Source organism: Symphalangus syndactylus, chromosome 18, assembly GCF_028878055.3.
Source record: "Symphalangus syndactylus isolate Jambi chromosome 18, NHGRI_mSymSyn1-v2.1_pri, whole genome shotgun sequence".
In the NCBI taxonomy this organism is placed as follows: Eukaryota; Metazoa; Chordata; class Mammalia; order Primates; family Hylobatidae; genus Symphalangus; species Symphalangus syndactylus.
The window spans coordinates 91,855,930-91,871,075 of NC_072440.2; the positions used below are offsets into that span (position 1 = coordinate 91,855,930).

Consider the following 15,146-nt stretch of genomic DNA (forward strand, 5'->3'; position numbering starts at 1 on the left):
TGGATGGCGCCCACCCACACTGGGGAGGACAATTTTTATTCAGCCTGCCAATTCAAATGTTAACATCAGCCAGGCGTGGTGGCTCACGCCTATGATCCCAGCACTTTGGAAGGCTGAGGAGGCAGACTGCCTGAGGCCAGGAGTTCAAGACCAGCCTGGGTAACATGGTGAAACCCTTCTCTACTAAAAATACAAAAAATTAGCTGAGCATGGTAGTGTGCGTCTGTAGTCCCAGCTACTCGGCAGGCTGAGGCACGAGAATCGCTTGAACCTGGGAAGTGGAGGTTGCAGTGAGCTCTCTTAAAAAAAAAAAATGTTAACATCACCGGAAACATCTTCACAGACACACCTAGAATAACATTTGGCCAGATATCCAAGCACCCCATTGCCCAGTCAGGTTGACTCATAAAATTAATTATCACAGATGCTGCTGCTGCTGCTGCTGCTGTTTGACCAAACTTTGAAAATCACTGCTTGGGAGTGGCTGCCTCTCTTTGACGTGGGGTTAAATCATTATCCCCCCATCTCACAACCTACAGGCGGAGCACCTATGATCACAGGACAGGAGTCACAGCAGGATAGACACAGCCAGCCACAGTGGCCAAGCTCGACTGGCTGGCCGACTGTGGGGGGCGTAGAGTCCTCGGCTGAGTGGCTGGAATCCTGTGTTGCCTGTCATCAGATCCCAAAAGCCACTTCATCTCCCTGGGCTCGAGCTTCGTTTAGGATCCGCAGATAATACACAGGAACTACTAACACTAAAACATTATTTGCTATTTATCTGAAATTCAAATTTAACCTGCATCCTCTTTCTCTTTTTTCTCTCTTCTTCTTCTTTTTTTGCTAAATTTGGCAACAGGGCAGGCCACTGCTGCTGTCATTAGAAAGACTACTTTCAGCCCAGGCAAGGGGAGGAGAGCAAACCCGAAGATGGTAACCTGCTCCCCTGGGCCAGAGGAAGCAGAGACCTTCTCATGAGGACCAGGTGAGGGATGTGAGTCGGCCTGAAGGGAGGGTGGGAGATGTCCGGCCTCACTTAACCACAGAAGGGTGGACCTCTCAGACCAACGCTGACACCAGCAGTAAACAGGAAACGCCCTCCAACCACAGACTTCCTGCTCTTCCTGCCAGGGTCGAGAAGATTCTAATCCAGATTCAGAAGAGGAGCTGACTGGCCTCTGGCAACCCCAAGCTGGAGACCAGCTGTGGAGGCAGAGGTGCCTTAGGTTTCCCAGCCCCCAGGCCAGAGGAGGCCCCTACACCCACTTCCCCCACGAAGCTCGGGCCCAGGCCAGACAGCGAGCCCCAAAGCCGGTTTGGGGGCAGGGAGCTTCCCTACAGGCCCTGGAGGTGCCAGGAGTGGGTGAGGTGCGGGGTGGGTGGCCGCCACAGTCTGGGCACACAGTTTGTCCGGGGGATTTCCTGGTTGCTGGTATGGGGGGGAGGTGTTCTTGTAGCTGCTGCAGGAACCTCTCTTTCCCTGTGGGCTTCATGGATGGGAAGTGGGGGTGTGGAGTGTGTAGTACTAGAATCTGCCATCTCCAGCTCTGCGCCTGTTTCCCCCAGCCCCATAGGCTCCAAGACAAAGCAAGAGGAATGAGAGGAAGCACAGCCGGGTCCAAGCTCCAAGCCACGAGTACTGAGGCAGGTGGTGGCACCCAGACCCCCTCTCCATAGAGCCCATGAGAACACAAAGTGGAGGAGAGGATAGACTCCTGGCCTGAGGGGCCAAGCACCAGCTTCTCAGCCAGCTCTGCCACTGACTTGCTGCTTGGCAAGTCACTTAACTGTTCCAAGCCTCAGTTTTCACTTCTGGAAATGGGGATATGACCCCCTGCCTGCCCCCTCATGCTGGCATAAGAATCAATGACCTGTGACAGGACTTTGTAAATTATAAGTTGGTATTAGTTAGGGCTCTTTAGTCACAAATGTGAGAAACTGACATTAAATGAGGCAATGCAAAAGGGGGATTCACCAGCTCAGAGGCCCAAACCCAGGGCAGGGAAAGGAGGCGCTCTCATTCCCTCTCACCCCTGCATCTATCTGCCAGTCAGTCTCCTTCCGCAAGCCTGGAGCCAACTTCACCTCCTAAGAGGAGCTTCTCTGTTCTGTCACTACCAACTTGAACAACCACGGGGAGGGCCCTGAATTGTGTCACATGTCCACCCATGGCTGTGAGACACTATCTTATGCAGCTCCTTCTGGAAGTCCATATTGGAGAGCTGGGAAGCTGGGTTTTCCCAAAATAAGAGAGGTGTTTTTCCCTAGAGAGGGGGAATGTGCTGGGAAGACATCCATTGTCAAGGTAATATTTTATCCATCTTCTTATTTTGATTGTTGGCATCGGCATTATAAGTTTGCCACATTTTCCTGATTCCTATCCTCCTTGGACAAAATAACATAGGGACTAAGGGCACAGGCTCTGGAACCCAGATTACCTGGATTCAAGTTCTGGTTCTGCCATTTTCTCACTGTGTAACATTGGGCAAGTCGCTTAACTTCTCTGCACCTCAGTTCATAAGTTTGTGAAAATTAAATGAGTTGATACATGGGAAGTATGAAGAATTGTGCCTGGTGCCGGCCAGGGGTTCAACAAATGTTAATCATTATTATTGTCGGAGAAAAAAGGGGCAGTGCCTGGGAATCCCAGGATGAGAGACAGCCTGAAGAACAACCATCCTGCTCCACCTACTCCTCAACCTTCTTCCAGGGAGAGCTGACAACTGCAGGTGCTGTGGCTCAGCAAAGATGTACAGAGCTATGCAGTAAGCCCTGAGAATTACAAAGTTGGCAGGCAAAGTCGCTTTTTCTCCAGAAGCTCATTGCCAAGTAAGGGAGACAGAGGCATGAAGAGATCATTTCTATCCTGTGCTGGATAGAAGCATGTGTAGGTCTCTGTGGGAAGCCACAGCGGGACAACAGGTCCAGAGAGAGCTGCCTGGAAGAAATGACACCTGAGCTAAGGCCCGGAGCAGGGGCAAGAGCTTGCCAAGCAAGGAAAGAAGGGCAGGGCGTTGTGCTGCCCATTAGCTATTCGGTCTCAGCTCCAGATCTCCACTTGTCAGGTTGGTGCCACTGGGGCTTGATCTGTGCAAATTACATGTCCCCAGGTCAGCTGGTTCTGACAAGTTCTTCCAATAAGGGGCACTGGGAGACTGAGGTCAGGAGGAGAGAAGGGACTTGCTCTTTCATGTTTGCTTGCTTCTCCCCAGCAAGCTTTTTGCTGCAGAAGCATCCACTGAAGCCTCCAGCTTTCTTCAGCCTTAGCAGCTGGAAGCCATGTGAAGCAGCTGACAAACAGCTGGAGGCTGAGATGCCTGCTGTGGGGGGAGCAACAGCTTAAACCAGTGAGCATGTAGCATCAGAAAGCTTTCCGATGGATGATAGGTAAGATCTGGTGTGCAGACGGCCTTCCTGTGCAGGGCTGGGGACCAGAAAGAGGCAGCTAGGGGCAGGGGCCAGCCCCAGGGCAGGTTCAGAACCAAGACCCCATGCTGTGGGAGAATGGGGACCATCAGGTGGGGCCTGGGCCCAGGGAGCTCTGGTGCAGATGCATGGAACTAAAGCACCCAAAACCTCCTCTGAGTTCCCAGCACTGATGGTGTTTTCAGAGATCAACGTGGCTTCCAGCCCCGGGAAGCCAGACTCAGGGCCAGGACTCTGAGTGGGGGGTTAGGAGAGGGGGCAGCTCTAAGGATGGAAGTTGGTGCTGACAACAAGGGGTTGGCTGTATCCTCTGAGTATCTGGGAGCCATCATGGATCAAGGTCCCACTCCCATATTAGGAAAATTCTTTAAAAATTCCTCCGTGCAGTGCACTCTTGATTCTCCAGTGTGGGATGGGAGCATTGTGCCCCAGATGTGGGAATTCCTGGACCAGGCCCCACTTCTCTGGACCAGAAGTGCAGTGTCCCCACAACCCATCAGAGAGCTGGGGAAGTGCCATCCAGGCGAGCCTGAGCAGGTCCCCAGCCTTTCCCAATTCCCACATGTGCAATGGGAATGCAGCCAGTCAGAAGCAAGGGCCTCTGGCTCTGTGCCTCCGCAGGGCAAGGCTGACCACAAGGACTAGTCAGCCAAGGTTCGTGGACCCCTGCCAGTGCTGGCCTTGGCTCCAGGAGAGGAATGTCCCTGAAGAGCTGAGGACCTTCCTCCTAGTGTTGCTCCCAGATGGAGAGGGGGGCACAAAGAACAGATCATGGACACGGAGGACCCAGGCTGTGAGCTGTCACCCTCCACTGGACCTGGGGGTGGTGGAGGGGAAGGATGGATGGAGAGATGGGAGAGGGGGATAAGTGAGGGAAGGAGGAAGGGAGGGAGACAGGGAGGTGGGGGAGAGGAGTCACACTGACATCCAGGTTACGGACAGAAACGGACAGCTGAGGAGTCCATCAAGGCATACTAATGCCTCTGAGGCCGAGCGCGTGTGCCCTCCCTCGGGCAGCTCCACTTCTCTGGGAATTCCTCATATGGCACCTGGCTTGCACTTCAGTCTCTGTGAGTCCGTCCAAGGGAGTCAGTCCTACACTCCAATTCAGCTCTGGGAGCCACAGCCTGCTCAAAGAGCATCTGAAGCCACCGAGGCAAGCAGCAGACCTGGTGGCCCCACTGTGAGCAGGTTAGCTCATCTTCCTGGGACCTGCAGAGCCGTCGGCCATTCCAAAATATCACCCTCCTCGCTGGTTTCCGCCCAGCTGCCGAGGGACTACCCATGGACTTGGGGGTTGACCTTTCACTGCCTCCAGCTCATGGGGATGGACTTCTGCTCTAAAGGCAAGGGAGCGTTGCCAACCCCCTGCCACTCCAACAAGAGGGAGCTGTTCTTTTTCACTGTAGGGATTAAAACTTACAACAAAAATACTCAAGAAGCAGGCCAGGCACGGTGGTTCACATCTGTAATCCCAGCACTTTGGGAGGCAAAGGCAGGTGGATCACCTGAGGTCGGGAGTTCGAGATCAGCCTGACCAACATGGAGAAACCCCATCTCTACTAAAAATACAAAATTAGCCAGGCATGGTGGCACATGCCTGTAATCCCAGCTACTTAGGAGGCTGAGGCAGGAGAATCGCTTGAATCTGGGAGGCAGAGGTTGTGATGAACCGAGATCATGCCATTGCATTCCTGCCTGGACAACAAAAGCAAAACTCCATCTCGAAAAAAAAAAAAAATTACCCAAGAAGCCCCAGCTCCAAGGCACTGTCAGAGCCTTCCAAAGTCCTCTTTTGTCACCACCTCATGGGGGTGGCTTCCAATGACTACCGAGCAGATCATCAGACACTTATTCTCTGGTCATTCCAGGCATGTGACACATTGCCAGCCACTGGCATTGCCAAGAAGTTTGGGATAGACTGCTACCATAGTCACCTCGGGGGCATTACAAGCAGATGTGCCCAAAGTACTAGAAAGTTACTATTTATTTATTTATTTATTTATTTTTGATAGTAGAGACGGGGTTTCACCATATTGGCCAGGCTGATCTCGAACTTCTGACATCAGGTGATCCTCCCCGCCTTGGCCTCCCAAAGTGCTGGGATTACAGGTGCGAGCCACTGCACCTGGCCAAAGTTAATATTTATATTATCCAAAACCAAAGGTTCTACAGGAACAAATATTTACTTCCCTTTGTACAGAGGCCCACCTGCCAGGGCAATGGTTAGGTGCACATGACATAAACCAGGCGATGTTAGAGGTACGTGCATATGGTATCTGTGCAGGGGTAAGGGATGGTTTTAACACAAGCCTTGGAGATTTCTAGAAGATTGGTCATTTCCTTAAACAGCTTATTTCTGGCATCAAAAACTTCCGTCTTCAACACCCTTATTCCCTCCCATTACTTCAATTTCTACCTTTACTCCTAAATATGCAGCTACAGCCTTGACTTGGTTCTCGAGCTCCAGATTTGGCAAACTCACCTATCTCCACAGAGAAGTCTCACGGCCTTCCAAGCTGAATAAAATAAAACGCCACTCTTTGCTGTAAGCCCACTCCTCCTCCCATCTTCCCTGTTCCTGTGAGCCATAACACATTCACCTAATCATCAAAGATCACACCCTTAGAATCCTCACCAACAGCTCCTCACCCACAAGCAGGAAGGCTGGGTAGTGCACCCTCACTGCTTGTCTCAGACCCCTCACGGCCCTCATACCTATTGCCACTGCCCCAGGTCACCTACAGAGCTGCTCTCCTCCCTCCTTTTCTTACAGCACAACGAGCCAGATTCATCTTCCAAAGCACCGCTGTCCTCTCCAAGCTGCAGTCTCTCGCTCTCTTGCCCTTAGAGTAAGTCTGAATGCCTCACCCGGGCCTCCATGATCCAGCCAAGCTGCTCTTGCAGCCTTTCTTCCCCGCACCCCACCGGCATCCCCTGGGCTGCCCAATCAGCCTCCACCAGATTCCCAGGCAGGGGAGCCATGGGGGAATGTCCGGTGTTGGAGCTGGAAGCCAGGGACGCTGACTTTAGAACTGGCTGGTTGCTGTGGAGCCGCATGGAGTCTTCCCAGTTTTGTCTCCCTGTTTGAGGCTTGCACTCCAGAGGCCCCTCTGGGAGATAATGAACCACTGGGAGTGGTGCCAGGATAGCAGACAGAGATGGACTGCCTGGAGCAGGGTCACCAGGACCAAGGCAGTAACTCAGGTCTGTCAGCGACTTTGTCCACTTCGTTTGTCTCTCAGGCAATTCCTAGAGCTGTGGGAGGGCCCAGGACATGCCCACACCCAGTCACAGTGAGAATGAGGCTGGTTGCTCCTCACTTCTGTTAAATCAAATTAAATTTGGCCTGAGAAAGCCTCTGTACTCACATACTTGAGTTCTTACTTATGAACAACAAGCTAACTTAGTACCTAAACAAACTGAAAACTCAACTCAGCAGTATGCTTCTGTAACATAGCTGAGTCTCAGCCAATCGCAGGCAGCCAGCTGTTCAGACCTTGTACCAATGAGGAAAATGCTGAGCTATAACTAACCCAGCTGTTTCTGTAGCTCACAATTTCTGCATGTCACCTTCCTTTTTTCTGTCCATAAATCTCATCTGACCATGTAGCAGCCCTGAAGTCTCTGAATCTCTTCTGATTCTGGGGGCTATCAAATTAAGAAATCATTTTGGTTGTTTTTTTTTCCTCTTTTTTTTTTTCAATTAAACTCTGTTAAATTTAATATGTCTAAAGTTTTTCTTTTAACAGATTTGGTGTCAGAAGTGAGAATACAGAGTAAAACTTCAGCAACCCCCAGGAACACCAGGGAACCAGACCAGATACCTGCAACGCCAGCTGTGCCCATTGATCTCTTGTTTGTAACTGGAGGTCGTGGCTGAATTTTCTCTCAGATTCCAAGATCCAAGAATTTGTGTTCTCAGCTCTCCAAGTTTGTTTGAGCAATCTCTGGACTGGGCTGGGTTTGGGATTGGATTGGATTCGATAATCAACCGGATTAGATTCGGTTAGAGGCTGAAGGCCTCAGGTGGGTACCTTTTTGGTAATGAGTTCATCTCAATTCAAAGAGTCTGAGACTCCACATTCTGAGACTCCAGCTACTTTTATGTATAAAATTATGGGCGCAGAACATGTGCATTTTCAGAAAAATGGGTTAACCTCACTGAGACAACTTAGAAAAGATAATGGGGAAGTTTTAATTTGGTTAAAATTATTTATTTGCAAGTCATATGAGAAAAAAGGAATCAGCATCCCACACAAAAACAATAGTATGTATTCTTTAATTAGTATGGGAAGATCTAAAAGACTAAACAAATCAAAAATTGCATCCCTAAAAGATTCTTTGCAAAAAGCAAGTGAAAATCTTAAACAACAGACTAAGGACATCATGAAAGAGGACTAAGGCCGAGCACAGTGGCTCATGCCTGTAATCCCAGCAATTTGGAAGGTCAAGGTGGGAAAATTGCTTGAGTTGAGGAGTTCGAGACCAGCTTGGGCAACATAGTGAGACCTCATCTCTACAAAACAATAAACAAAATTAGCCAGGCATAGTGGTTTACACCTTAGTCCTAGCTACTTGGGAGGCTGAGGTGGGAAGATTGCTTGAGCCCAGGAGGTTGAGGCTTCGGTGAGCCAAGATTGCACCACTACACTCCAGTCTGAGCAACAGAGTGAGACCCTGTCTCAAAATAATCATAAATAGTAATAACAATAAATTATAATAAATTATTTTTGTTTTTGTTTTTTTGAGACGGAGTTTTGCTTTTGTTGCCCAGGCTGGATGGAGTGCAATGGCGCGATCTCAGTTTGCCACAACCTCCGCCTCCTGGGTTCAAGCAATTCTCCTGCCTCAGCCTCCCGAGTGGGCTGGGATTACAGGTGCATGCCACCATGCCTAGCTAAATTTGTATTTTTAGTAGAGATAGGGTTTCACCATGTTGGTCAGGCTGGTCTCAAACTCCCAACCTCAGGTGATACGCCTGCCTCAGCCTCCCAAATTGTTGGGATTACAGGCATGAGCCACCATGCATGGCCTATAATAAATTAATTTTTAAAATGTCCACCGGTAAGATACTTTGAAAAAAATAAGGACTATGCTCTTACTGAACTAACCACAACTGTTTATTCTCTTTATCCGTCCCTAATTAAATATTATGAGTCCACTAACCTTGCTTGCTAAATTACCCTTTCACCCTGAAGAAGATTGACAAAAGAGAAGGCAAACAGATGTCTTCACAAAGTAAGACCTCTGATCAGCCAGGCCTTCCTGCTGTAATCACTTTAACTCCATGATCTAAAATTGAGCTTAGAGCCATTGTAAAGGACTTCCGGGATGCAAGGAGAAATCCTCAAAAATTTATTGAGGAATTTAGAATGTTCCTAGGAAAGTAGGATCCAGGACTCCTTGACCTTTACCAATTTATTCACATGATATTGGGACCTGGCAAATGGATGCCAGCAACAGAATGGAACACACATGAGGAGGATATTAAAGACCTCCAAGACCTCCTCATGGGAAGGGCCAAAAGGAGCATGAAAAAATGCTGAACCCCTTCTAGATTCAATTTCTAAGATTTTTCGCACATTTTTGTCTGCTGGTTTGCATGATGGACCAATCACATTCACCGAAAATTGATTGGTCCATGATGCAATCCTGCAGACAAGAAAAAAAAAAAAAAGATGAACCAGTTTCAGATTATAGAACTCACTTAGAAACACTATTTCAGAAACATTCTGGGCTCAACATATGGCAAGGAGCATTTCCTGCAAAGACTGAAACGGCATTAACTGTTCTATTTATAAACGGACTTTGTCCTGAACTTAGCAGTTTAATTAAAAAACATAAACCTAGATGGGAAGTGACAAATATGACTGAATTGGTGGCTGTAGCTGAACATTTTGAAGGGACTCTACAGGAAGAAAAAACCCAAAGATTAACAAGCCTATGTCCCTTCAACCTTCAAAAAGCTGCAACCTGTGAAGCTTTTTCAACCAAGAGATCCTAAAACAAGAGGTCCCAAAGTATCTGCCTTTATTGCAAATGACTAGAAAAGAGACACTGGAAAAGAAATTCTCCATTTTTCTGTCAGTCCACCAATAAGCCTCTTTCCTTTAGGCCAGAGAGAGCCCAAGAGATTTTAGCTCTCATGATAATTGACCAGCCTCTAAGAGAGTCCCCTGATAAAGTGCTGCCCATAATACCTCTAAATAAACATAGAGAAACAAGAGTTAGAATAAAGGAAATCTTGGACAATCCTGGTGGATGCCAAAGCCTCCTATCTACCATAAAGCCACTTTAATAGATCAACAAACCCCTCAGAGTAAAATCGTCATATTTTTTGGTAGGGGTTTTGAATGAAGTTCAAGAGGTTCCTATGTTTGAACTCGTTCAATTGACTTTGGGGCCATTTTCAGAAAAAACATACTTTTGTACTATGGGATACTGCTCCAGTAAACTTGCTAGGGCAAGACTTACTTTCAACGCTAAAAGAATGCGGGCAAGATGGCGGATAGAAGGCAGGACTAGCTTGCAGCTCCCGCTGGGACTGACTGAGCAGCGTGCGGAGACTCACATCGTGAACTTTTTCTCCAAGAACTACTGCAGGAACATACCAGAAAAGCTCAGAGAATCCACAGACCCTTTGAAGGAACTAGATCACTGCTGCAGGGCCCCTGAGACGCCGGAAAACTGTGAGTCAGCTTGCTTTCTCAATGGGGAAGCTGGTGGTCTAGGGCAAGTTCTCAGCCCTGGTCACCAGCTGCCTGTTAATAGACTCCATGCTGTTGGGGGGCCACAGTGGGAGTGAGACCAGCCTTTAGGACTGCAGGCTTCATGGGAGTGGGGCGAGGTCTGTGATTGCTGGCTTTCCCCCACTTCCCTGGCGACCAGTATGACTCAGCAGAGGCAGACATACTCCCCATGGGAATACAAATCCACTGGACTGGGAACCACACCCCCGTCTCCCACACCAGCCACAGCATGCCCCACCCAAGGAGAGTCTAAGCTCAGACATGCCTATCCCTGCCCCCACCCGGTGGTCTTTCTCCACCCAGCTGGTAGCAGAAGACAAAGATCATAATCTCTTTGGGAGCTCTATGGCCCTGCCCACTGCCTGAGAAACCTGAATACTTAACCATGTGTCTCTAGGGCAAGTTTACAACCTTCCTATACGATTGCAGCTGACGTGCTCTTGAAAGCCCCACCTCCGGAGGCCGAGGTGGGCGGATCACAAGGTCAGGAGATCCAGACCATCTTGGCTAACACGGTGAAACCCCATCTCTACTAAAAATACAAAAAATTAGCCAGGCGCAGTGGCGGGCGCCTGTAGTCCCAGCTACTCAGGAGGCTGAGGCAAGAGAATGGTGTGAACCCGGGAGGCGGAGCTCGCAGTGAGCCGAGATCGCACCACTGCACTCCAGCCTGGGCGACAAAGAGAGACTCCGTCTCAAAAAAAAAAAAAAAGAAAGACCCACTTCCTGGCCAACCAACACAAAACCAGTGCACTAAAGAAAAACACAATGAAAGACCTACACAGGGTCCACGTCACTGCCCTGCTACCTCCACTGGAGCAGATGCTGGTATCTATGGCTGAGAGAGGATCACATCACAGGACTCTGCAGACACTCCCCAGTGCCAGCCCGGAGCCCAGCAGCTCCGCTGGGTGGCTAGAACCAGAAGAGCAAAAGCAATCATTGCAGTTCAGCCCTCAGGAAGCCCCATTCCTAGGGGAAGGGGGAGAATACTGCATCAAGAGGGCACCCAGTGGGACAAAAGAATCTGAACAGCAGGCCTTGAGTCCCAGATCTTCCCTCTGACATAGTCAACCCAAATGAAAAGGAACCAGAAAAACAATTCTGGTAATATGAAAAAACAAGGTTCTTTAGCACCCCCAAAAGATCAAACCAGCTCACCAGCAATGGATCCAAACCAAGATGAAATATCTGAATTGCCAGAAAAAGAATTCAGAATGTTAATTATTAAGCTAATCAAGAAGGCACCAAAGAAAGGTGAACTCCAACTTAAAGAAATCAAAAATATGATGCAGGATATAAAATAAAAATTCTTCAATGAAATAGATAGCATAAATAAAAAACAATCACAACTTCTGAAAATCAATGACACACTTAGAGAAATGCAAAATGCACTAGAAAGTCTCAGCAATAGAATTAAGCAAGCAGAAGAAAGAATTTCAGAGCTCAAAGACTAGGCTTTCAAATTAACCCAGTCCATCAAATACAAAAAAAAAAAAAAAAAAAAAAGAATTTTAAAAAATGAACAAAGCCTCCAAGAAGTTTGGGACTATGTTAAATGCCCAAACCTAAGAATAATTTCTTGGTGTTCCCAAGGAAGAAGAAAAATCTAAAAGTCTGGAAAACATATTTGAGGGAATAATCAAGGAAAACTCCCCTGGCCTTGCTAGAGATCTAGACACCCAAATACAAGAAGCTCAAAGAACACCTGGGAAATTCATCACAAAAAGATCATCACTAGGCCAAGCGCAGTAGCTCATGCCTGTAATCCTAGCACTTTGGGGGCCGAGGCGGGTGGATCACCTGAGGTGAGGAGTTCAAGACCAGCTTGGCCAACATGGTGAAACTCTGTCTCTACTAAAAATACAAAAATTAGCTGGGCATGATGGCGGGCACCTATAATCCCAGCTACTTGGGAGGCTGAGGCAGGAGAATTGCTTGAACCCAGGGAGCAGAGGTTGGAGTGAGCCAAGATTGTGCCACTGCATTCCAACCTGGGTGAAAGAGCAAAACTATGTCTACAAAAAAAGAAAAAAAAAGAAAAAAAAAAAACCATTGCCTAGGCACATAATCATCAGATTATCTAAAGTCAATATGAAGGAAAGAATCTTGAGAGCTGTGAGGCAAAAGCACCAGGTAACCTATAAAGGAAAACCTATCAGATAAATAGCAGATTTCTCAGCAGAAACCCTACAAGCTAGAAGGGATTGGGGTCCTATTTTTAGCTTCCTTAAACAAAACAATTATCAGCCAAGAATTTTATATACAGCAAAACTAAGCTACATAAATAAAGGAAAGTACTGTCTTTTCCAGATAAACAAATGCTGAGAAAATTTGCCACTATCAAGCCAGCACTACAAGAACTGCTAAAAGGAGCTCTAAATCTTGAAACAAATCCTCAAAACACACCAAAATAGAACTTCCTTAAAGCATAAATCTCACAGACCTATATAACAATTACAGTGAAACAATGACAATGAAAAAAAGAAGTATTCAGGCAACAAATAGCACAATGAATAGAATAGTACCTCACATCCCAATGCTAACATTGAATGTAAACAGCCTAAATGCTCCACTTAAAAGATACAGAATGGTAGAATGGATAAGAATTTACCAACCAAGTTTCTGCTGTTTTTGGGAGACTCACCTAGCACATAAAGACTCACATAAACTTAAGGTAAAGAAGTGGAAAAAGATATTCCATGCAAATGGACCCCAACAGCGAGTAGGAGTAGCTATTCTTATATCAGACAAAAGAACCTTTAAAGCAACAGCAGTTAAAAAAGACAAAGAGGGACATTATATAATGATAACAGGACTAGTCCAATAGGAAAATATCACAATTCTAAATATACATGCACCAAACACTAAAGCTCCCAAATTTATAAAACAATTACTACTAGACCTAAGAAATGAGATATACCGCAACACAATAGTGAGAGACTTTAATACTCCACTGACAGCACTAGACAGGTCATCAAGACAGAAAGTCAACAAAGAAACAATGGACTTATACTATACTCTACAACAAATGGACTTAACAGATATTTACAGAACATTCTACGCAACAATTGCAGAATATACATTCTATTCATCAGAACATGGAACATTCTCCAAAGCTAAAAGAATGTATACATTCTTGTCAGAAAGAGAAATAATCTTAGAGTTTCCCGACTCTTCAGCACCAGAATTGTTATGCTCTCTATGGGAAGAAATTGATAAGATTAAAAATCAGGACTGTAATGCCCCTGATGTTTCTAAAATACATGAATGTTTATGGGCCTCTTCCTCAACTGATACAGGAAGGATTGAAAATGTGGAACCTACAAAAATCCAAAAGATTATTCTAAACCTTTGCCTAAATTACTCCAATAGTCACTAAAACCCAAAGCGTTTCAAGGGCTCTCACCGATTGTGGAAGATTTAATTAAACAAGGACTTACAATTGTACGTACCAGTGCTGGTAATTCTACAATCCTACCAGCTGAAAAACCAGAGTCCAGAGCAAGATGGCCAACTAGTATCCCCTAGCACTGGTCCCCTTCATGAAGACGACCAGAACAACAAATAAACAACTACATGTTAGTGAAAACAACTGAGAGAGAGTGCTGGAGCGCATCAGAGGAGTAGTAGAAACCCCGGTGAGCTCAGAAACTTGAGATGGCCACATGAAGAATGGAAGGAGGCCAGGCATGGTGGCTCACGCCTGTAATCCCAGCACTTTGAGAGGCTGATCACGAGCTCAGGAGATCCAGACCATCCTGGCTAACACACTGAAACCCCATCCCTACTAAAAATACAAAAAATTAGCCAGGTGTGGTGGCAGGCGCCTGTAGTCCTAGCTACTCTGGAGGCTGAGTCAGGAGAATGGCATGAACCCAGGAGGCGGAGCCTGCAGTGAGCGGAGATCGTGCCACTGCACTCCAGCCTGGGTGACAGAGTGAGACTCTGTCTCAAAAAAAAAAAAGAATGGAAGGAAATGCCAAGCCTCCACCACCGCATCTCCCAGCTGGGGTCAGCTGAAAACCAGGAGGAACTTCTTTCTGTGGTGAGGAGTTAAGCATAGGATCCCAGCAACCCTCATCACCACCTTTGACACCTACAAACCTCACCACTGGAGTCCCTTGCATTCCTCACAGGCGCTAAGCCCAGCTCAAGGAGCTGCCTGGAGTTCACATAGCTGTGCTTCCTCCCAGAGAAAGAGCTGATACTGTACTCGCCCCCGTGTGGCCCATGCAGCTACTGCACTATGCCATCTTGGAACTGGGACTACAGCTGGAGTATTATGCTGCAGGGGTAGATAGTAGCCATGGCTTCCCTTTATCCCTGAGGCTAAGCTGACAATGAACTATCCCTGGCCACTGACCCAACAGCCCCATGCTGAGCTGCAGGCAGCTGTTATACTCTTCCCAAGGAAGCTAAGTAGAAATGCAGCTGTTCCACCTACCCCTCCCTCCAGCCCCTTGGGCCAGAATTGAAGCAGTAACCTTCCTCCTGGGCAAACAGTAGCTGGGCCACATAGAGAAGTCACATCTCCCCAGTGCCTAAGTTAAAGCAGTGTCCCACATCCCACGAAATGGTGCCCTAGCCACCTGGAGTGGTCACACACCCCAGTACCTAAGCTGAAGTGATGCCCTGCATCTCAGGGAAACAGTGCCTAGGCTTCCCAGAACAGTTATGCTCCCATCACCCCAGGCTTGAGCTGAAATGACATAGTCCCCTGGAGAGTACGTGCCTTGGTCAAGCTGAACAGCTGCATATCCCAGGGCTGAGCTGATGTGGTACCCTACATCCCAGGGAAACAGATCAGTGGCTGAGCAGAGACACCCTATTCTACAGGCCAAACAACTTTAGTAGCCTGTTTTCCTGCAGTGAGACTAGTTCCTTAGAGCCTGAGCTGCTGAGACAGTCCTTTCCCTGAGGAGTGGAGTCATCTCCGTGTTGTTCCCTGCCCCTCCAGAGCCCAAA

General features: G+C 47.6%; 1 long non-coding RNA gene across 1 annotated transcript; it reads left to right on the forward strand.

Annotated features, from left to right (window-relative positions):
• The first annotated feature begins 891 nt into the window (after nt 1-891).
• On the forward strand, nt 892-7,449 carry LOC134733470 (uncharacterized). The gene is made up of 4 exons (XR_010116939.1): nt 892-985; nt 5,866-5,974; nt 6,203-6,278; nt 7,179-7,449. It is a non-coding gene; the product is annotated as an uncharacterized lncRNA (long non-coding RNA).
• The last annotated feature ends 7,697 nt before the right edge of the window (nt 7,450-15,146 follow it).